This window comes from Pundamilia nyererei, unplaced genomic scaffold (assembly GCF_000239375.1).
Source record: "Pundamilia nyererei isolate P.nyererei 1_Seehausen unplaced genomic scaffold, PunNye1.0 scaffold00037, whole genome shotgun sequence".
Lineage (NCBI taxonomy): Eukaryota > Metazoa > Chordata > Actinopteri > Cichliformes > Cichlidae > Pundamilia > Pundamilia nyererei.
In genome coordinates, this window is record NW_005187438.1 from 274039 (window position 1) to 298735 (window position 24697).

General features: G+C 40.3%; 1 protein-coding gene across 1 annotated transcript in view; it reads left to right on the plus strand.

Annotated features, from left to right (window-relative positions):
* rnf152 (ring finger protein 152) overlaps window positions 1-24697 on the plus strand; it is a 54837-nt gene that overhangs the window by 9732 nt on the left and 20408 nt on the right. The window contains exon 2 of the mRNA XM_005730408.1: window positions 15429-15459. The gene's annotated coding sequence lies outside the window, so the exon portion shown is untranslated. The remainder of the gene's footprint in view (window positions 1-15428; window positions 15460-24697) is intronic.

Consider the following 24697-nt stretch of genomic DNA (forward strand, 5'->3'; position numbering starts at 1 on the left):
AGCATTTGTGTTTTTGTGTTATTATTAAAAAAACTGAACAAGATTAAGTGTTTTCAGGAGACATTTGCATAACAAGAAGAGGGAACTTTAAGGTTAATAATTAAGGTAATTTTCTTTTAGTCTCTTAACTGATTGCTTTGAATGTATTTGGCACCTTTTTTATGATTTTACTTTTATTCTCTGACAGAAAAATTAAAACATTTCCTCCTTCATTTCTTATTTTGAAGTGTCCCTTTTGAGATTTCAGCAGTACTTTATGATCTACATTACCTTCATATAATGCTTAAGTATTAGATTACTGTATGTTTTCATCTCCTGCCGTTACCTCTGACTGTTCAGGACGAGCTCTCAATCACTCTGCATCTGTGTGTTTCTACTCATAAAGTTCATCACACCATCCCCTCTGAGAGAGCCGGCAGTGATGAATCAATTTCAAGCTCTTTTTGAGAGCTTCCCGACACTCGGTGGGGTGCCAGTGTTGACCTTGTGTAATGAGGGAAGGTTTCCATATCTGCAAGTTATAAAAAAAAAAAAAGTGAATAGCATGAGGAGATGGTGAATGGTGCACTGCTTGGGTAAATTTAATTTGCCATAAAAGAAAAAGGAAAGAGGAGAGAAATGATGAGCTGGTGTGTGGCAGTAGAGGGAAGATGAGAGAAGTAAGTGACATTGTTAGAGCACCACAAATTGAGACGCTTTCAGAGAATTGCACACATCAGTATGTTTTAATGCCGTTATCGTTTTTACTTTCCTGATATCAAGGATTTGATTGCTTGCACCAGGCTTGTGAGCTGATACCGCCGTGTTTCTCCTTCCCGCGGCCTGACAGTCGATTTGTTTAGCTGCTGTAATCTAAAATGACTTGCATGCATGCATAGAGACTCGTACATCCATCCTTAATGACACCATTTAATGCTTAATGTTTTTTTTTTTTTTTTTTTTTTCCCTTTGGAGGAGTGCTGTGTACCTGTGGCCACGGATTCCTGAAAAGGATCCAATTTGATTCAATCACACTCTGTCCTGGTGTTCCTGTTGTTTGGTGGGTGTCTCTGCCAATGATGGATTCAGTTATTTCCATTCGCGGGATGCATTGTAAACGGTGACGAATGGTGCAGGCTAATGCATCATGTGTTGTCAAGGAGAATCATTTACCTTGCCTTCACAATCCATTAAGCCGATGAGAAGAAGAAAAGTTGGATGTGCAGCTGTGGTTTCTCTCTGACACTGACAGAAGATGGACTGAACGGGATCTGTGGATTCTGCAGTTTATATGTAATGCGCGTGCCATTGTGAACATTAAGTTCAGTGTATGAAATGCAGTTTGATGGCTGACGGTTCTTTACATTTAGTCTTTGCTGAAAATTGGCTCCAAAACAAATGTTGTGCTGACGCTACTTCAACATCTGATCAGCTCGAATGTTGTGTAGACTTCCGTCTTGGACTCTAGCAAGGAAAAATATGCGTACAAAGTATCTGATATCTAAATCTCGCTTGTTGAGATTTGAGCCTGTAAAAACCTGAGCTGGAGACCATAACTTATGCTGTTGTTCCTGTTGGTAAGGTGAAGAGTGTGACAGGTACAGTACTGTGCAAAAATCTTAACCAGGACTTTATCTGCTTTTTCACGTATTGTAAGTCCGGGCCTTGTACTTGACCTTTTTCTGATGATGTTTCTTTTTAAACAAACATTGAATTCTTTGAACAAAGGGTTTACTAGATATCATACTGCTGTATTACCCATCCATCTAGAAGCTTTAAAAATAAAAATCAATACATTTTTTCTTGTTTCTTCTATTGTGCTTATTCTTTTGTAATGGAAATGAAAGTGAAAGAAGAGCCCATTCTCACTCCTGGGGCGTAGCATCGCGACGTTTTGTCACGTCCCGTGGCGTTCCAGCCGTAACCTTATCCCTAACCATATCCATAACCTTATTCCTAACATTAATGAGATGTTAAATGATGTAAAATGGTGTTTTCCAAAGCGATTTGAAGAAAATGAACGAACATGTGTAGATTGAGTCCAAACGGTTCTCATGTGTTCTCCTTTTTCCGATGTCGTCATTTAGGAACGTGTTGGGTACCCGAAAACGAAATATGTTGACGATTTGTCACCTAGCGTAAAATGTTACGCTTTGGGAGTGAGAACGTGTTGGAAAGAAAGATGGTGAGAGGTAAAGCATTCAAATGCAGCTTACTGTCACTAAGAATGAATTGTGGAGTTGTTGACTCAAGTGTTAAATGGATAACAATATATCCATTAAGACAAGTGCAGGGTGCCCATAATTAAACAAGTCATCATCAGCTTTCTCTATTGTGTTAGCCAAGGAGAGCCACTTTGTTTAGATAATTATTAGCGAAGAGATAATTTGGCACTTGTGTGCGTGTAATGGTGGTCCGTTGACCCACACGGCTTGATCAGGCAAGCGCTGGATGACTAAACTGTCGAGTTAACGATTGGGCTGACTTTTTCTACGGAGCTGCCATATTGTGACCACAGAAAGTGATTTTTATAGTGCTTGTTCACTATTTGAATACCCCCCTTGTAGTTCCTGTGGCAGGTCCACCTACTCAGCCATGCTTTTTTTAATAAGTTGGTCTCCCACAGTGATTTAGCCACAGTGTCAGGCAGTAACTGAGTAAAATATTCATATCTGCTGCCCTTTCTCTGTGTACCCAGGTAGCGAGCTAGTGAGCATTTGAGATGCTTATTTGAGGAATTATGCAGCGAATGCTTCATTTATATATAATGTGGGTGGCGTTGCATGTCACAAACTTTGGTAGGCGGGGTTGCTAATCAGCTGAGAAACAGTCAAGCTGGGCTTCTTCTCACTGATTTGACAAAGGGGTCAGGCCCAAATGACCTATTACCTACTGATTATTTGGTTATAATGCATCAACTGCTGGCATTCATGTTGCAGATTAGCAGAGACATCGCACCCATGCCTTAACAGGCCTGAGCTGTAGTAAAACCCAAACCATGTCAAAACCTTTAGGTTTAAATGCTTTAGGTGATTATTGTAAATGCATTTTAATTAGACACTATTAGGGATCTGCCAAAAAGGATTCTTTGCATAATAATCAGACATCCAAGGGCTGATTCAAAATATGGTCTGTAATTCTGAACACGAGCTTCAGTTATTTTTAGGTCAATAGTGTCACTTTAGTGAAAACCATATAAAAGTAACTTCATATTCCAAAAAGAAGTCTATAGTAATATGACTACTTGGTCTTGTAGTTTGATCAACTCAGCAAATATTTACTAGTTTTCCTCAGTTTCTCGGTCAAATGATAGCGATGGATGGAGGCAGTTTCAGGCTTCACAGCGAAACTTTGCCTGCTAACGGTGACATCACCATGTGTGATGTCACTACATCCATCTTTTATGTACAGCTGGGGCCTCAAACTCTACTCCTCCCCCTTAAATTTACTTGAGTACAGTTAGGGGTTGCCACATAAGCATGCAGTCAGGTTCTATAGTCTTACTAATGACCTATTAATTTTATTCAGGTGTGTTGCAACAAGGACACATGGAAATGTTTAGGACACAGCCCTCGAGGACTGGAGTTTGAGACCTCTGGTGTACAGTATGTGGTCTCACACAAGATTTAAAGCCAGCACACATAATATTATACCACACAGTATTTTTCTGCACTTCTTTTTATATTATTGAGGTACATACCAGCCCATGAGTTTTGTGTACCGCTGTTGAATTTTATTCAAACCAGATGTCATGCATTTCAAAGTAACAGCAGCAAAAAATGCAGAACTTCTTCTTTTTTTTTTTTGGTAGTTGTTTTCTCCTTTTTGCCCTTTTACATTTAAATGCAAAGTATCCACATGTTCTTTGCAGAGCAGTCATTGTAGTGCTAAAAAAAGAGCGAAGGGCTAAAAGCAAGATACCATCGCAAGGGTTGAACTGATGTCAATAAGGTGTTAATAAATGCGTAATTAAGTTTTTAAGTGTGCAAAGCTCACTTTGCGGTGGTAATTGTTAATGGACTGAATTGAGGAGCTTTAATAAAACAAGGGTGTGTTGTGCGATTTGTGAAATGATCCAGATATGATTGATGAGCTGGACTGTAAATGGTCGATTTACGGTGAAAGACGTATGTCCTGAATGCTGGGATTTGCATGATGAGATGGTGTCGGCTGGCGTCAGGGTTGGGATTTCAATGTCTGAGGCAGACGTTGGAGGATTGATGGATGTTTTGTATTGGAGACGTATGAGGCTGTGAAGCATTGTTGAGCTGTGAAAAATCTGGAGCGCACAACTCTCCACTGTGCAGCGAGTGATGTATTGAGAGCTGGCAAGACGCCCCTGGGAGTCGTTCATTGGGCAGTTCAGGCGACGTGACTCTACGCCTCACCTTTTTGACCTTTTAATGAACTGCAACCAAAGGACTCGCGAGTTTATGCCCTGATCGGCGCAGGTGTAACCACTGCTTGTCATGTGACCTGTTTTTCCATTTTTATTTAAAGCTTGACAGATTTCAACCATCCGTTCTCCGGTTGGGCTGAAGCCTCGGCTCGCTCGTCACGCAGCCGTGTGCTCAGCATCAGCTAGACACCTGACCCACTTTTCTTTTATTCCAACATCTGGGGCCGTCTGCCTCGATTTGACGCCTCGCACATGCCTTCGTTATTCATTACGGGGACGTGACACAATCTGTGACAGCTGCTCTTCATGAAGGCATCATGAGAGAAGAAATATAAACAGCAGCAGCATATGGTGCCTTAAATGATGTTACAGATGCTCTAAAAAGATAAATAATAAACAAACAGAGGGTTTATTTTTTTCTCTTTATCTTTATCTCTTTGCACACACATCTTATTTGACCGGGGGACTGAATTAGAAAGCCATAACAGAAGCTAAAAATTATGCTTCTGCAGTTGTTCTGTTTTTTTTTTTGTTTTTTTTTTCATATTCTGTGCCAGGTTCTGGCAAACTGAGGCCCGTGAGGTGAGTTGTTAATGTTGTTGTTATCCCGGGAAATGTGCTTTATTTTTTTCAGGGTGACCTCTCCTTTTGAACCTTTTGGAGCTTTTTGGGGGACGTTCTGTGGAAACGGCTGCATGCTGTTTTGTGTCTGTAGGGTAGAGGAGTCACAACGCACTCCTGCCGTGATTGAGTTTTTATTTTTTTTTTCCTACTCTTTCTTTTTTGTACGTAGGACAAAACCCCAAAAGGCATGCAGCTTGATGGTGCAAAGGGAGGAGGAAGAGAAGATCAGTGATAACGGAAAGTTTAGAAGAAGGGCACATAAAAGGTAGATGAGCAGCAGGGGCGTGCATTTGATTTTTAATTATGCTTGAGGCATCAGCCAAACTCTTTGGTCCTGGGTTACATAGCTTTGAACCATTCCTTGTTACTAGGATACCTGGTACCATATTTTGGAAGTTACTTCAAAGTTAATGCCATGGTGACGAGCCTGCAGAGTAATAATCTGCTGTGTCTGTGAAGCTGAGAAAATATTCATACTAAACCTACAAAATATTTGACTTTAATAACCAGGTTTGAATTTAGTAAAATAAAAGTGTCTCGAGAACTGTCATGATCAGTAGGATGGTCCGTAACAAAGGATAAGACTGATGCTGATAAACTGTGACTTCATGTGACAGCTCACCTGTCTAGCGTGAAGGAAAGTAACCTTCACAGTCTTGTTTAATGTTAGCTCCTGAGTGATTTTGCCCTCGATGTCCTCGTTCATCAGAATGCATAAATGCACGGATCTTTCTAACTTTAGAAACTCTTGTATCCTGCTGCTCTCTAAAAGCTGTAATGTTGATTTGTTGGCATGTTGTCAAGCCTGTATGCTAAATGTTTCACTCTCTTTGCAGCAAGCTTACCAATGTAAGGCTTAAGAAATGTTAATAGACAAAATGCTATAGATTAACTCAAAAATATAGAGGTGGTTGGTACAGTTTAAAAGTGATTTTTGGCATTAATTCAGATTATTTCATAAGAAAGGGTAAAATTGGGCATAATGAATACAAAGGCAACTGATGTAAGACAAAGTAGGAGACACTGTCCCTATTCCTGGAGACCTTGTGCATCGAAATCTTGCAAAACAAAAAAGTGCATATGTAAAATTACCATTGGATTTATTAAATGTGCACACTGGCCTAGGGGTGGGGCAATATATCGTACCTACTAGATGTATTTGGGACTGCATGTAATTCATTGAGGGTTTTTTTTTTTTTTTTTTTTAATCCCACATGTTGCGAAGGCATCACTACCTCCCCCCGCCTAATCGGAAAATGTTCTGCCTGCCACACGTGTTTACCAGATGGGGGGGGGGGATGGCGACAACAGCCCTTTCAGACGAGCGAGGGAATGAGACAGAAGAGGAGTCAGATGAGCTAGTTCCAAATAGAAACAGCACTGGATCAATGATCTGGCAGTGGTTTGGATTTCACAAGAAGAATGTTGAACAAAATGTAATAATTTTCAAGAAATGCCATAAAACTATTTTTGTTAAAGGTAAGAGTACCATGAATTTATTCTACCACCTGAAAAGTCATCCACTGCAAAATGAAGAATGCTTTAAACTCCGCATATCATCATCTCCCCACACACCAAAGAAAATGTCAAATGTTTTTATTTTGAATTATTCTATTTTGTCTCTTAAATTCTTACTTGGTGTACTTTTTGTTGCTTTAAACATTTTTTGTTAAATGTCTAGTGTTGACCACACAAAGAGATGCACTGTGACAATATTGTAATTTGAGAAAACCTCTGTGTGCAGCTGATGGTTACAAAATGGTTAAACTAAAACATTTAAACTCATTTTGATTTTTTTTTTTTTTAATTCAAAGTAGGAAAAAATATTGAATTTTGGATTTGAATGAGGATGCCAGTTCAGTTTTGGGCATTATATGGTTGAGAATAACATTTGTTTTTGGAGGTTATTTGAACATATCATGATATATATCGTGTATTGTGGAGAAAAAAAAATACACTGGCCTATTTTGCTCTTTAACCAACAGATTTCTATAATCTGCATACACTTTTCATACCATTTAAACACTGATACAACCCCATTTCCAAGCAGAGAAAGTGGTGACAGTGTTGTAAGAAAGTAGTTTGGACATCAAAGTTGATTTTAAAAAAAGACTAATAGACAACAGCAGGTATTTTACTGCCCATGAAAACAGGAGAAAAAAATCGACAAGTCAACTAATCTCCACGAAATGGCTAAAATTGAGCTCAGCTACTAGATGAAAGATTGACTGTACAAATATTGTGTATTTTTCTGAGCCCTTTGAAACCATCAGTCACATTCTTTAATAATCAGATCAAGTTGCTAAAATGTGTTGCACTTTCTGCCGTAGGTGTCATTGCAAACACACTGTCCTAGATCAGTTTGCAGAGTGTGGCTAACGTTCTATTGCTCCACATAGACACTGTTCCAACTGAGTGTTTAAATATCAGTAAAAATCTGATTCCATCATTTTAGTACTGCAGAGCCACGCTGGTTCATGCTTCTGCTATGTTTATTTTCCAACTCGCTGTCAATTTCCTCTCACAGAAAGATGGAGGGGAGCTTGTTTCTGTTGGATATCCCTCTGTTAGTCGCCAATGGCATTATAAAAACTTAGAAGCAACTGTTTACTGGTGTAAAACATCCATTAAATATGAATATCTAGCTGACTAGTATTTAGCAATATTTAATCATCTAGTTGACTAGCGAGCTTTAAAACAAAAAGCAGCCATGTTTACATGGAAACGAGTAACCAGATCAAAAGCCTGACCAAAAAAAAAAAGCTTAATGTAAACACACTAGTTGGAAGATACTGACCTGATCACACTTGTTTGGAGCGAAATTTCTGTCTGATTAAGGCAGGTGGTTTATACAAATCATTAATTAGATTGGATGTAAAGACGCCTTTGTATGTTTGATGTGAAATTATTGTGGTTTTTCTGGGAAGTTAGACATTTGTATTGTACAATCACACATGTAATTTTATTGTATTGTAACTATTTGATGTGTCTTCTGGGTCTAAAAGGTTAGGGCAATCCAGAAGAGCCATAAATCTGCTTTCTTTCTAATGACTAGCAGGTGCAGCCACTGCAAAAGGTTATTTTGGTTTACAGAAATCTTGGGGAAAAATGGTCCTTGGGCTCCACTGATCCCTGGCCTCAGTAAACGCCAAAGCAACGTGATGTTCACGTTTTTAAAGCGGGATATGCTTTGCCATGTTACAGACAAGCTGCCAGCCTACGAGTGTCTAGTGTCCTTGGTTTCTCAGTCAGATCTATCAAACATGTTCAGATTGATGCTTTACAGCTCGATTTGCCAAGTGATGTGTGATATTGGGATAAAATATTTCATGATTCAAGATTTCATGTTAAAATTTATTTTCATTGGAGTTTTTTTTTTTTTTTAAATCCACCATGTATGAGTGACTGAGCTTTGCGCCAGATGATGCCAGTCAGCCTTCCCTTCCATCCTTCATCATTAGTCCACTGCTCCACATTTTGAGTCAAGTCTTTCTGTGCTGCAGCTATTTAACGGTAATAAAGATGTACTGTCTTTGGATTCCCCAGTGCTCACTCTGTTCAGCTCTGCCAGCGAACCTGTCCTCGTAGCCAGATTTATATGCTTGGCAGCCATTCCTCGGATCATTGTTGGACATAAAACAAGCCATGGGTGGAGGGTTGGAGGTGGAGAGGATGTTCAAATGAATAACTTTTATTTCTTTTCTTTCATTTTCACCCAGAAAGGAGTCATTCCTGAGATTAGATGTCACACATGTGATTGGTTTTGGTATTAATAGACTAGTCTGTCATATATGCTGATATTATGTACTGCTTTTTATGCAGTCCACAACAGGAAGGGAACATTTATGAGAATTTCACACATGCTCTCCAGAAGACGACTAGCAAAGCAGTGAAAACCAGGGAGTCTGCAGCAGCATTCCTACACCGTCTTTTACTCCATCTCGCAAAAATCATCTACCTGGCCTCTAATGTGTCTTTACTGCTGCCAGGAAGCACTACAGTGACTTTAATCCCTCTTTTCCTTTTTTTCCCTCTACCTGTTTTTAAGTCTGAGTCAGCGCTCAAACAGAATGACAAACTGGGCCCAGCCGCCTTCCCTTCTGCTGCATTAGACATCTCAGTGGCTGTGGATCACGATGGTGGGTGGCGAGGCTTTGCCCAGCACCTTGCCGATGGGGAGGTTGATGGTTGCATGTGGAGCAGCATGAAATGACCCTTTTGATGCACACACTTTATAATAATAATAATGGATTAGATTTATATAGCGCTTTTCAAGGCACCCAAAGCGCTTTACAATGCCGCTATGCCACTTTAAACACACATAAACATAGAGCTTAGTGTGGCTGTGGGTCAAGATGTTATAGTTTTCTTGTTTTATACATTTAAATATGCAGGTTCTAGTTGATTAAAAGCAAAATCCTGAAGCGTTGTTTTGATTCAAAGATTTTTGCAGATGTGTACAGAATACGTTCATTTTTATGAACATGTTAAGATCGCAATCAATTAAATAGACAAGTATGCATTTTTGGAAGTCTTTAACGTTGACTGCTTAAGGTGGTAGAAAAGGTCCTTTTAAGGGTTTTGGTGGCTATTGTAGGGCTGTGCGATATGACAAAAATCCCATATACATAGACATATACATAGCCCCTCCTTTAGGAATAAGGTCCTCGATTTGTTTTGACTGGTCTTTCTGTCTCAACAGGGTCTCAACAGGATCTTCAGCTTTATTGTGAAAGGTTTATGCGGAAAATAAATAAGCGGAGGCGGAGCCACACACTGGGTTTAACTTCATTGTTGCTAACGACAAAGCGTAAAAACAGCCGTTTGTCCGTCCGTAGTGTAGTTATTTTAAATATAAGAGAAAGGGGGAACTTTAAGAAATTAACATAGCTACTACAGTGACCGTCAAAGCGATGAAAAAATATAGCTGTAAACAGTTTATTTTGCGACACCATGAAAGAAACAAACGGTCAACGTCTTTATATCGTCATCCGATATATATATCGTTATATCGAACAGCTCTGGGCAATTGGTAAAAAAGAAAGTTGTTGTTGTTGTTTTTAACATATGAATGCTATGCTTGTAGGTTTTGCATGTTATTTTTTTCTCAAAGATGATTTTCTGTTTTGTAAATCTATACACTCACCAACCACCTCATTAGGTGCATCTCGCTAGTACCTTGTTGGACTTCCCTTTTGCCTTGAGTGCTGCCTTAAATCTTCACAGGATAGATTGAACAAGTTGATGGAAACGTTCCTTGGAGGTTTTGATACATGATAGCGTCACACAGTCATGCACGATGAAGATCTCCCATTGCACCACATTCCAAAGCTGCTCTATTGGATTCAGATCTGGTAACTGTGGAGGCCATTTGAGAACAGTGAACTCATTGTCATGTTCAAGAAACCAGTTTAAGATGATCTGCTCACAAATCACTGATTAAGTTATCTATGTTGGTGTTATTTTGAGCTTAATAAGGACACATCAGCTGGAAGTGGTATATTATTTATTTAGGTTCCCATCAAGGAAAAACTCTGCCAGCGTGAAACGACTTAATCAAAGGCTCGTTAATGAATTTCCCTGAATCTTTCTAAAGGTCATGCTGGTGATCTGCAGCTGTGTGTGGCTCACAGCAGGTTTGAAAGACAGGATGACAAGTCATTTAAAGAGCAGGAAAGAGTGGCTAAACATGATTGACCAGCTGCTTTGAAGGCAGCGGATCTATATTGTGGTCTTTTTTTTTTTTTTTTTGTATGTACAGCTTTTAAACATTCAGACAGTGTTGCTCTTGCTGCTGTGAGAGATGCGTATCATTTGCGCTTTCTCGGAAACATCATGGTTTATTTGCTGCAAGTCTTTGATGAGCTGTAATAAATTATTTATTTATTTTTAACAGACAAATTGAACATTGTGTTTGAAGCGCACTTCAAATCCAGATCAAATCCAACTGGAGCCCATCAGTGGCTTTTAGGTAAAAAGGAAAAAAGTACTCCTACTATGCATATATTATTTTAAAAGCCTGTTGTATTGGAAGTAAACCAAATAATGAAAGCAGGCATGTCAAACGCATCAGGTGTCTCTTCTCTTTCGGCTCCAAACCCTCATTTGTCTTTGCCTTAATGGGACAGCCGATTGTTTTCCTCCTTGTGAGCATGTTTCCACACAATTTGAATTAATTGGATTGTAAATTGATCCTACTTTGGAGCCAAAACCCTGGAAGCCGTAGCTTTGGCTGCGTACAACGGTTTAATCTGAATACTAAATGTTATTAAAAGCCTCCCCTGCTTCGCCCGTGTAGGACAGTGTGTACCTGGTAATGAGAAAAAAGCCCAGAGGGCTTATTGCATTCATTGTGCAACAGCATGGTATAATTCAGTAATTGATTGCCTTAGTGCCTGCATGTTGCCGTAATGTTTTCAAGATAAACACTATGATGTAGTTCCCATTAAATGGCTCTTTTGGCTCAATGCTAACTTTGCATTTACCACCTCTGCTTGGAAGTATCCCCAGACGGTGACCTCTTATGCAGGCAGCAAAATGGCCATCCCAGGCAGCTAATATATGTATTTACTTTGGATCTGTCAGAATGGCAAATATACACAAGGAATCATGTAAAAACCAGCTTTCTAGAAAGATAGTTTTTGGAACCTTTTTGTGACAACCAATTCAGAGGCATGTGGTACCTTTTACAGAAAGGCAATGAGAGCTAAGAAACACAGATAACTTTATTTAAAAAGAAAAAAAAACAACAACCATGTTAAGTTAAACTTTGTACATTTTGGCCAACCAAGTGGTTTCACAGCTGCTAATCAAACAATTATAACAAGTTATTAAGTTGGTTACGTCATACAAGTTGGCCGAGGTGGTCAGTGAGAGAATGCTCATTTGTTACAACGATAAATGAAAGCAGTTGTTTACTTGCCAATGCTAGCTTTGTTTCACACAAAGCACTGAAGGTAACTGATCTGAGAGCAGTGAAAGCAGAGCCAGCAGTGGCTTAGCTAGCATGCTAATCTCCGACAGTCTCCCGTCACAGACCAGAGGTTTATCCACACTTCACATGTGCAATCAAGCTTTTATTAATAGGAGATTGAGACAGACAAGTCCATGAGATTTTAGTAGTTCTGTAATCAAGTTTGCTTCCAGAGACAATATCCAACTGCAATCACAAGATGGCAGAGATCTAAAGGATAGATGCGATGAGGGATGAGAGAAGCTTTATGACAGAATACTGTTTGAGATGAAAGAAGATTTCTTTAAATAAATAGACCCAAATTAAGTGAGAGTCCACTGCACAAGCACTTCCTGCCTTGCTTGCTCTGATAGAATGTGAACGTTCAAATCTTTATAACACAGGTGGAGTTTGCAAAGTTAGCATAATCAGTGAAGTTATAATCGCACAATATTGAAAAATCTCGGTTGAAATAAAGTTGCAATATACTTAAAACAGAGAATTTGGTGCTTTACTTTCTTTTTTATTGGTTAAATCAGCATTGTGTAAAACAGACTGTGTAATATATGGATGTCCACATCTCTACACCACACATCAGTTAAACATGTTTTGCAGTTTCAATGCTGCCATGTACATATCTCCTAGTTAGCTAAGCAACAGATGCATAAAATACTAGAGTTGCAGCCAAAAACGGCCTCCAGTGGAATCACAGGTAATATAAAAAGAGGGATGTTACCACTTCTTGATGAGAGGTGATTAGATAAGGAGTATATCCTGGTGACTGACACCATGGACTTGACTGACCTAGGGGCTGAGGACCATTTTCTCACAAACATCTATAGGGCCGAAGTCCTTTTGCAACCACAGTTATTGCCCCCTGGTAGCTTCACTTTAAAGACCTTTATACTATCTGTGGCCGGGAGACTAGTCATTGGAAGCAGCCAAGCAACAACTCCAGTATTGAAATGGATAAGCTATTAAAAACAAACCAAAAAACAACAACTCTATAGAGTTGTCCTAAAAAGAGAAGATAAAATAAGAGAGATTTATAGTGTTTTTCACTGTATCAATCTCTGTATTTACGACGATGTTTGTGCAAGTTTTCCCATGAATTAAGGAGGACATAAGGTACAGACACACAAATATTCATACATACATATACTACAATGATGATATGATATGACTATATGGAAGTAGAATAACTCGTCTACTAATCAGAAGGTTATTTGTTCGATCTCCCTCCAGTCTCCATGCCAATAATTCTTGGGCAAGAAATCAACCCCAAGCTGAATGTTTGTAAATGTTAGATAAAAAGAACTTAAACATAGGAAAAAAAAGTGAATGGATGAATGGATGAATGTGGCATGTTGTACAAAGTTCCTTGAGTGCTCAGGTAGAGTCGAAAAGCGCTACATAACAACATGTCCACTTAACCATTATAGTAGGATGTACTGTTTTTAAAGCTGGGCAGTCACCTGAGACTATTATGAAGGTGCCACATGTTTTATCTTAACATCCCTTAAAGACCTTATTATCCTTGGTGAGCAGGTTTTTCCTGTATACACTATACATGTACTTATTAATATTCTGCTCCCAGTAGTAAGAGCTCAGTGTGATGTTTGCATTGTATGAGGAGCTCATTGACCTTAATTTGCATGCATCCTTTGATTGATGGTATTTGCCTGCCTTTTTATGAATGGCCTTTTTATAGCTGGTGCTCTCCATGAGAGCATGGATGAAGTGTGGACTGAAAGATGAACGATTTTTCCCCCCTCCTTTCTGTCTTGCACTTTTCTTAAGATCACATTTAGCTGTATTTAAAAAAAAAAAAACAAAAAAAAACAACAATGAGAAAAAGGACTTAAATGTGTCTGGTCTGCTTTAGCTCATTTTCCATTCTTCTAAATTCTCTCTAAACCTTGTGTTTGTTCACTTTTGAAAGCTCTCTTTCCAAGAGAGTGAAGTTCTTCTATCAAAAACACATTTCATTTCATTTCATTTTAAACCCCTCCCCTCACAGACACACACGTGGCATCTTATTTTGCTCCACCGGTGGCAGAATTTTAATTCTCTCCTTGCAAAACCTCTTCGCCTATTGTGCTTCACTATTCAGAGTACAGCGCTGCTTCTTGTCATCTCGCCAGCTCTGCTTACACAGCCAAAGCTCGAAGGAGCGAAAGACGCTCCCCACAATGTAGATGACAGGATAAAGGGAGAAGGAGACGGAGAATGAATGAGGAAGGGGAGCGAAAAGAATGGAGAGAGTGATAGAACGAGAAGCGAAAAGGCCAGGGAGGGAGGAGAAGCCATGTCTCCTTTGTCTTGACATTTCTCTGCGTCTCTCCTCTGGGAATGAACACCTCGATATAAATGTTCCACACATAAGATTGAGTGGGATAGGAGGAAGAGGAGGAGGGCTTGTTTGATGTGCATTAGTTATTACAGAGTCTGCGTATAATTTGGTTTGGGGTTGATGTAATTAAAGGGTTCGGGCCTCAGCAGTTTTCCTCAGACTAATTTGTTTAGGAAGTGCTGATTCCCCCACCGGCCGCCGGTGACGATAGAGTGACTCTGCTGCAGCTGTTGCTGGTGGTCATGGCAACAGGAGGGCCCACAGGTGTCCATATTGATATCTCTGTCAAGCTAGCTGCTTCCTCAGCGGGACTGCATTCACATTCAGCACTTTGCAGCTGGTGCTGTTAATCCACACAGTGGCTGGAAAGGACATCCACCTGCTAAATTCTCTAAGAGATGAGGTGGTATTTGGAGGGCGGTACTCATTTACACCTGGGAAAAGGTTATATCCCACTAATAAAATTATATTAACTGCTTATAAAAAGTAAAAAGAAATCATGCTAATTAGTGAGCCTTAAGCCAGCACTCTTGTCTGAATTGCTTTCCAGACGGTTAGCCGTGTAGCTCCTGAACAAGCAGCAGCAATTAGACCTGAACCTACCAGAAATTTCAGTTCCTCTAGTGGCCACCTGAGGCTGGCCCCAAAAGTGAGTGAATCCCCAGAGACTCCCAGGTTAAAATTTGGACATTTAGACAAAGCATGTTACAAAAAACTGTTTTTCGATAGTTTCCCTCTTAATGATCACTCTGATCTTGATGCTGGAGGTAGGGACGTGGTGTATTTGACTGACTGGTATCTGCCAGCTCACTAATCTGTGGACCTCTTTTAATGGATTGACTGATTTTTGTGGTTGGTTTGTGTGATACACACCATCCTAAATGTTTGTGCTTCAGTTTTGATGTGTGAAATTCTCATATTTTATTGGTCTGTTACTTAGCACTAATTTGCAGGTGTCCCCGTCTGTTCTTTGTACCTGTGCAATTCATAGTAGTTTACCTTCTCACACAAACGGTGACAGCCTGGTGGCTATGTTGTCTTTTATATACATTCTATGCTCCTGAAGCAGATTATATAAAAAATGACACTAAGATGAATTTTTTTGTTTCTTTGTTTTCCAGACAAAATAAACACAGGAGTCCGACGACGCTGGTGAGTGAAGTTTATTTAAGTAGAATTAGATTTGTGCCCTTGTGTTTTTAACTTTTAGTAATTGTTAATGAACATTTTGCATTTCAGATGTGAACTTATGATGTGTGAAATGCAGCATGCTAAAAAAAATTTGAGAAACAGGGATGATTTCTGCTTATTTCATAGTAACCTTTAGGTTCTATTAATTTCACTGGACTACTTTTTATATTAAAAAGTATTTTATTTTATTCCCAATTCTTTCATTGACTTTCAGTGATGGTTCCCATTAGTTTTACAAGTGTACCTTTGGTTTTCATTATTATCTTTTTCTTGATGCATGCTCAATCATCCAGGTAAGTAAATCCTAAAACGTTGATTTTGTTCATTGGGACGTTTTCAGTGGAAGAAACGTTTTGTCGCTCATCCAAGTGACTTCTTCAGTTTCAGCTGACTGCAGGTTTCCCCAAGCTTATAAACAGTACATTTGCAGAATGACTGAAACCAGCCCAATTAAAGAACAAAGTGCTGTGAGGTCAGTTTTTTTGATCATTAATATGGAAATTATCCACTCAATTAATCACTGGCCATGAGGACCATTCACAGAGAGTTGGGGAATTGTGATGGCGATACTCAAAATAAACAAATAATAAATAAAATAAAAACATTTATTCACTGCGAAAAAGAATAAAAAAAAAAAATCGCAATTTTGGTTTCATTATAACACTTTAAGTTTAATAAACAGGCAAGTTGCACTGAGATGATGCAACGCTTGCAGAGCACATGGACATTGCATAGACTTGTCTGAATAACAAGTGCTGAATTTTGTAATATAATCTGCCATGCTGCAAGCATGACACACCCACAGAGTAAAGGCAGGAGGGCCACCCCAAAGTAGATTTCCAGAGTCTAAGGGAGGGAGATTTGAAGAAACAGGAGACAGGAAAACTGCTCGTTTCTGACAGAAGATGAGATGAGCTGCACAAAGAGCTAAAAGTTCACTTTTAAAAAGAGTTCTTATCCAATATTGTGTCAATATGTTATGTACAAACTGCATGCTGGTACCTGATATGATTGCAAAAATGACTGATTGCACAAAAAGCTAATTTGCCTTTTTGTGTTGTTTTTCTGTGGAAAAAGCTAACGAGCTAATCAGCCTTAATCACAAAATGAGGCTGATGAGATGTGTCATTCATTTTTTGTTAACTACAACAACATGGGTTCCCTCCAAATAAAAATCTGGCACGTGTTACAGTACAAACACATTCTTGCTCGCAGGAAAGGATGAGTTGGATTTGAGAAGTTGTGAGTGCTGGCACGGTTTTGGGTTTGTGCGAGTGTGATGCTTGTGGTTTTCTTTGATTTAAAGCCTCGCAGTCTGGCGGGGACAGCTAAAGTAAGTGTGCTGTGTTCACGTGCACTTGATGTCACCTTGCAGGATTTCTCTGGGCATTAAAGTTGACTCATACTGGAGTCTGGAGCTGCGGGCATGTGAAGTTCAGCTACAGAGATCATGATGAGTCTCAATTCAGCCTGAAATGAAAGTGCAACTTTTTGAGACGTGAACTCGGTTTCTCTGTGAAAGCATCTTCATACTCATGCAACTACATGATTCTTACTAGACACTGGTTATATCTTAAAATTGCTGCCATTATTTCTTATAATTTTACCATTTTGCAGTAATAAGTTCTTCAGTTCTGCTATGGCAGACTGCAGCTTTTGGGATTGGTTTTCTCTGCGAGGTATTTGATGAAAGCAAAGCTTTGCCTACATCTCGAGGCCTAAACTCGGCAGGTTGAGAACCGATCCTGCTGCTCTGCTTCCTGCCGATGATAATCTGTCCACTCCTCGGGTGGCCTGAATGAAAGCAGGAGCCGGCTGACAGATCAAACAAACCACCTCCTTGCTTTCCTGCTTGATTTTCTGGGAAAATAAATGGTTTTCAGCTTTGCTGACAAAGAAAATCACAGGTGGAAAACAGTTGCTAACTATGTGCAGGTGGAGTTTTCATTTTGTGAGCTGCAGGTCTGATAATCACTGAATCTGTAAGTGGTACTGATAAATTCTCAAGTCCTCTCAGGAAATATTTAGATGGACTTGCTGTTTTTGAAATCCTGGAGGCATCCACGGATGTCCTTACGTGGCCTCCCCTGATTGTGTTTACTTCGTGCTGGACCAGGCAGGTGTTTCATGTATAAATTATGCCCATTAGCTCTAACTAAATCGAACACTGGAAGCAAAAAATAAAAGATGTTTCCAGCCTTCTCTAATTCAAATGGCTTTGTAGATTTACTCTGTTCAGTCATGCATTTAGTGAATCTCCTCTCAGTGCAGAGAAAGCTGGCTCACCCGTAATAATCTTTTGTTGGCCAACTGTGTTTTTAAGGCCACCAAGCTGCTAACCATGAGTGCACCATTAGTACTCATGGTTAATTCTCTTTTAATGCCATCTGGAGCAACCAGTTACACAGATTTCAGCTCATTCAGTTTGAGTTTCACAATTAAAGTATGGGAACACCAGGTGATAGAAAAACATCATTAATAATCCACAAGGATCCACTCCAGGAGAGTGGGGTTTAACTCCCAATGCTTATGCTTTCGTCTAATTTGTTGTTAGATTATTTTTGTGGTAAAGTGGACTTTGTTACAACGTTAATCACATTAATAGCTCTATTTTCCGAGATACCAGCTGACAAGTCCAAACTCATGGAATATACTGCGTGCCTGCAACCCTGAAAAGAAATGCAGTGTTTCCCGCACAAAGAGTTTTTCAAATTTAAATGTAACAATAATAAGTTGTGATAATCCTAAAAACCAACTACACCCCACGATTCAACAGCTGTTAGAACTACCTTCAACAGCTCTCTTAAGATCTTGTCACATCATTTAAACCAGCTTAATATCTGGCTTTGACAGGGTCATTGCAACACCTCAATTCTTGGTTGACTCAGTCACTGCAAAGTGTCCGGGTCCTGTGGCTGCAAAACGCGCCCAAATCATCACCCCTCAGCCACAGCGCTGACAGTTGGTGTGCAGTGTTTCAACTGACAGGATGTGGTTGGTGATGCTGTCCACTATCACCCAGCATCTTCACTCTGGTCTTGCCTGTCCAAAGGACATTGTTGAAGAAGTCTTTCTTTCTTACATGACTGTATTTTTGGCTGTGTGAAAAGAAATGCAGTGTTTCCTACACAGATTTTACATGGTATGACTCCACAGGTATATTTGGTGATGCATTTTCTTAGGATTTTTTTTAATTTTAATTTTTCCAAATTTTGATAACATGTGCCACAGTAGAGTTAAAAAGTTTAGTCGCTGCGAAACCAGCAAGCCTTTGCTGTTCGTCTATTTTGCTACTGTAAGGAGGACACACTGGAGATGCCATCAGCTGGCTCTCCAGTGAGTCTCGTGTCACATGGCTTGAGCCTTCACGGCCTGCTGCAACATGGTTGAAGTTTCAAATAATGAGGTAAGCCTATGTAGATGTAATCCCTAAAGCTTTGGCTTCACACAATTTTTATTTTATTTTATTTTTTACATTTTTTATATGATGTCAAGGACGGAATAGGATTTCTTTGGACTGTAAAGCATGCAAAGCTACTCTAGAGTCCAAGACGAATGAAAAATGAGCATAATAGGCCCCCATTTAAAACTTTTTTTTATGAATATAATTGTGTTGAAGTAGCTTCTTCACTCCAATCCTCTAATTGAAGTGCATTAAAATGGCTTCACATATCTCTGTCCATGTATTGACACTTAAATGCTCTTTAATATTAAAGCACTGTAGCTTACAGTATAACATGTATGCTATGTTACATCATACTGCCATAAAAGTTGCTTTCAGATCATTTTTGTAGTGGAGTTCATATTAAGGGAATACGAAAGAATTCATGAGACTTTGTGCTTAACTGTGTGCGTGACAGCAAGTTAACATGGCTACGAATATGAGCTCCAGAAATATATATGACCCATATTCATGTCTTGTGGGACTGTCTTCACTCAGTTCATCCTCCGGTGATGGTTTCAAGCTTGATGTATGTCTTTCTTGCCGGCGTCTCATATCTCATCCGTGCTCGTTGTACTCTCTCTTTTTTTAAATATTTTTTTTATCTCCCCCCCCTCCCCCCCACATGCTGTCAGTGTGTCCCTTGGCCTGTTGATTGAAACATGCCCGCAGTCTGTCTGACGACATTCGATGCCAAGTGGCTGATTTATTTGCTCTGTAACACACCGATCCTCCTGCTGTGAAACCCCCCTCCACTCTGCTTCCATTTGAGGAATCTTGGAGTGGATGTGGTGCATTTCATCAGACATTGACTCTGTAAAACAGTTTTCCTCCTTCTCACTTCTGGCTGCTGAGCTGTCACTTGCTGAGATGACATTGTGCTCTTCATTGACTGCACCTTTGTGTGTTTGTCTGGTCCTTTGCAACGGTCTCATCGGATGTCATGGCCATTGATTAACTCGACAGGCCTCGTCAGAGCTTGTTATCCCGTCCATTTTCTTGCCAACTGCTCGAGTCATTAACATTTAGGTTACTGCGCAGAATGCCTCAGCAGGTGTTAATGTAGCTCATTTTCCTCACCAGCGTCCATCCACACCTGTGCTGCTGTCCGAGAACAGCGTGTGCTGTGCAAGTGTGATAAAGAAAAGCAGCACATCACAAACACTCTGAAGTCTGTGCATCTTACAAAGGACGAAATTAATGATTGAGTCACTTTCTGATGCTTTGTTAATCAGCTGATTGCATTTGGGTCGCAAATCCTCTTCAGTCAACTCTTAAAATAAACTAAATGACCAGCTGAAATCTGTCCATCCGTATGTCCATCCACTCAATCATCCATCCATCCATCCATCCATCCACTCACTCATCCTCCCACTGACCCATCCATCCATCCATCCACTCATCCTCCCACTCACCCATCCATCCATCCATCCATCCATCCATCCATCCATCCATCCACTCATTCATCCTCCCACTCACCCATCTACCCACTCACCCACCCATCCACCAATCCATCCATTCATCCACTCAATCATCCATCTATTCGTCCGTCCGTCCATCCACTCACTCATCCACCTACTCACCCATCCATCCATCCATCCATCCATCCATCCATCCACTCACCCATCTACCCACTCACCCACCCATCCATTCATTCATTCATTCATCCACCAATCCACCCATCCATCCACCAATTCGTCCGTTCATCCACTCACCCATCCGTTCATCCATCCACCCATCCATTCATCCATCCATCTAGTACTGATTTTCTGGGTTGTGGTCATGGCGGCAGTAGCTGGCAGAAAACTCCAGACCGCCCTCTCACCAACAGCTGCCTCCAGCTCGTCTACGGGAAAAACGTAATCTTTCTGGTTTGCCCTGGGTCTACCTCACAGCCTCTTCTTGCTCTATGCCAGGGAATACACTGCTCATCCATCCATCACTACCCTATGACCACATAGATTGACCGGTAAATTGTCAGCAGCTCTCTTTACCACCGTTCCTGTAAACCATCCGTTTGTCAATCACCCACTCATGAATAAGACCCCGAGATACTTAAACTCCTCCACTTCTATTAGAACTACATTATCTACTACTGTATCAGACAAGGTCATGTCTGTTTTATACAGTTATTATATACTACACTGGGCTACAATTAAAATTACAAAATGCGCTTTAAATTTTGAACTGGGTCAAATTTTTCTGCACCCCCCCCAAAAAAGCGAGAATACGTAGGACAAATTAGAGGATCTCATCCAGGCTGGTTTGTGACTGTTTCTCTTTGGTGTAAGCCACTGCAATGATGTCACAGTGTATAGGAGAAAGTGGTGCACTCAAACACAGGGAAATCTTTGTACATAATATTTACATATCACCTGACGTCTGCAGGCTAAAGGACTGTTCTCCTGGTTTCTCTTACCATGGGGGTGTTTCTTTAATACAAGCTACATGTCGTTGACCACTACAGCCACAGCTCTCTCTGTCAGCTGCAGGTCTTTCCGGAAACCAATTGTTTCCCCAGGTTGTCCACTGCCAAGCCCGAGAATTGGCTTTACAAAAGGAGCTCTATGAGGCTGAACCAATTTCATCAGAGGCACCTTGAAAGCATGTGTGCACAGGTAGCCTTTCACATGTTTGGCCTCAGGAGACACCACTGAAGGTCAAGCGTGTCAGCTGTGAATGTGCAATATGTGTGTTTGTGTGTGTCTGTGTGTTTTGTGTTTGACATTTGCCTTTTTTTTTTCTTTTTTTTTTTTTTTAATAGTAGCTCACTCAGCTGCGGGGCTCTTGTGTGTTGCACTGCTTTAAAGAGAGGGGTGATCTACAGGAGAGAGTGGTGCTGGAGGTGGAGGTAATCAGGGGTTTGTCAGCGGTCGTATCTGTGTGATGTCTGTACAGGTCAAAGGTGCGTCATTCAGCTCATGTGGATGTAGAGACAATGACACGAGCCTCTCTGCCTCTAGTGTTGTTCTTTGTCTTTCCCACTAACTACTCCCCACTCTCTGTTACATTGCAAAGGATTGTAATACAAGATGGATTAACCTCCCGTTAGGGCAGAATACAACAAGCAGCTGAGACTATTAGAGAATTTTTTTTACTGCAGTAGAGACTTTCATTATTTCCTTTTATCTCCTGAACAGTCATTTGCTTAAGAGTCCACATCTGAGTGTCTCCTATAATGAATGAAATTGCCATTTATTAAACGTGCCACAGTGCTTCGTCTGTCAGCTCCTAAAAACAATACAGTCATCAATCTCAGACGTGCTCTTGGCAGAAGTTTGGTCCATTTTCAGCATCCTCTCCTACCATACGATGATACTTGAACTTTGCTGATATTTCAAAGATTAGCATCTTTCCTGTGCTAATATTTCATAGACTGGTACATGTGTAGTGCTTTCCCACAATATCTGGTAACTTAAAGTGCTTTTAACCAACTATTTATACACTTACACTCTGATTCATCAGGGGCAGTTCAGGGTTCAGCATCTTCCCCCAAGGATACTTAAACATACAGCAGTGCTCTGTGTCTGCAACATCATGACATATAATCTTTAGCTAGTTAGCTAACTGTTGTTGTTAGAAGAGTCTTTGTATTACTGCTGTATTTTTTTCCAGCTCCATTCTGAAGCTTGCATTTGCACTAAATTATGTTTACACACCTCTGCCAACTGTATCCTGACAATCAGTCATTAGTCACTCTGACATGTTTCTCTCTGGTAGTTATTGTGCAAATTAAGTGGTACTTAAATGAATCACAGGCAGCCACAGACCTGATCTGATCTAAAACACGTTCTTTAAGATTTTTACCACCAAGAAATGGTCAAAATCTCCCTTTTTGATTACGGCATGAATTAAAAAACAAAACAAAACAACGCAGCCTTTGTTGGGTCCGTCCATGCCTTGTGCCAGAGTGCAGGATTAAACCACGACTTCAGATGACCTCGACATGCTCACAGATTAACACCACGATTCCCCGACATGCTCGGGTGTAACGAGCAACACCTGACACCACGACAACAACACACCGTCAGGCTTTAATCCTGTCAAATTGCCACCACTGGTCTGTTTTCTAAAGCCCTTTATCTGCCTCGCCTGCCCATTCACTAACATGCATAAGCTCCTGGACTCACTGTGCATCCTATATCCTCCCCACCAGGGCCCATTATCTTAAGTGAGTGCTGATAGGATGCGAGGGGTAATCCAAATGAGCAAAAGTGTGTTTGAGATCTGACTCATAATCTAGCTTGTATAAAAATTGCGTAAGTGATATGTTCTAAATTTCCCTCTGTGTTAGTATAAACCAAACCTGTATATGTGAGAGCTGCGGGGCTTTGATGTTGCTACTCAGCTGTCCGACACATCAACTCCATGCTCTTTTTAAACACAGCAAACACACCGAGCTTGCCAGTGAGGGATAAGGCATGTAGGAATATCAAAGCCTTTTTATTTGGCAACATCTGGGGACATTTTCTGGAGGCTGACTGCAACAGAAACTAATGAAAGCTGCCCTTAAAGTGGGAATTATGCACGTCAAGGTTCCTCTGGAGAGGAGTCTCTTTAGCGCTGGCAAGCTGTTTTACAGTCCCCATACTGAGGACTGCTTCTTATTTCAAAACCAGCCCCGTGTTTTCACTTCTACAGAAAAAGGAGAGGCTTCGAGGCTGAGCCGTTTTTTTTCTTTTCATTTCGTTTTCTTGATGTGTGTTGATGTGCAAATAGTTGTCAAAGCCGCAGTTCCCTGTCTGAGGTCGGAAACACCAAGACTATATATTTCCTTTCTGGTTGGCACAGGTTGCTGATTTAATGGGATCATAACATATTCTCAAGTATTGTTATCTTGGCCAGACATGTTCTAATATTTCATATATGTAAAGGTAATAACCTTGCATTCATTTCGCAACTCGCTTTTACAGAAATGTGATACAATGTATGCCTTAGTCTATCAAATAAACTGCGAGGGTGCCAGAGTTCATCCCTGACAGTATCTGATAGTGTTTTTCTTTTAGATACTTCTTCTTATCAGTTGCACCAAAAACACGATTCAGGACTTTCTGTGCAGGCTTCACAGCAACATCAAGGATCACTTGATGCTGCTGGAAAGTAGATGAGTGGAAAGAACAGCTTTCAGTTCTTCCCACTCATTGAGATCAGCTGCAATCTTGTCATGGTCTCAGGGATTGTGATTTTTTTTCTTTGCTTCCCTCGGTCTTTTCTATGTCTTTCTCTATATGCAGTTACTTTTCTGTCTGTGTCTCTTTTACTTCCTGTCTCTGTCTTCCCTCTGGTTAACTGTTCTCACGTGCTGTTATTTCTTTCCTTGCACTGGTATCTGTCTTGTTCTCTAATTAGTGCACTTTGTAAACACAGTAACTGTCCACTTTGTTTGTTACACCTTGGTAGTACCAATTTTGATCTTTTTGCTTTCTTAATTCTTCATTGCATAGATTCAACAGGCTGTTGTATGTATTCCTCCAAGATTTTGGTCCATATTGACATGATACTCTCACAGATTTGCAGATTTATTAGGTGCACATCTGTGATGAAAATATCTCATTCCATTCCATTCCAAGGTGCTACATTGGATTGAGGTCTAGTGATTATGGAGGCCATTTGTGTATGTTGAATTCTTTGTAATGTTCTAGAAACCAGCTGCGTGACATGGTGTGTTATCCTGCTATGAGCAGCTATCAGCTGAAAGATGCTCAGTTGGTACCTGGGGACCTAAAGTGTCAAGAAAACACACTGCTGCTCCACCAA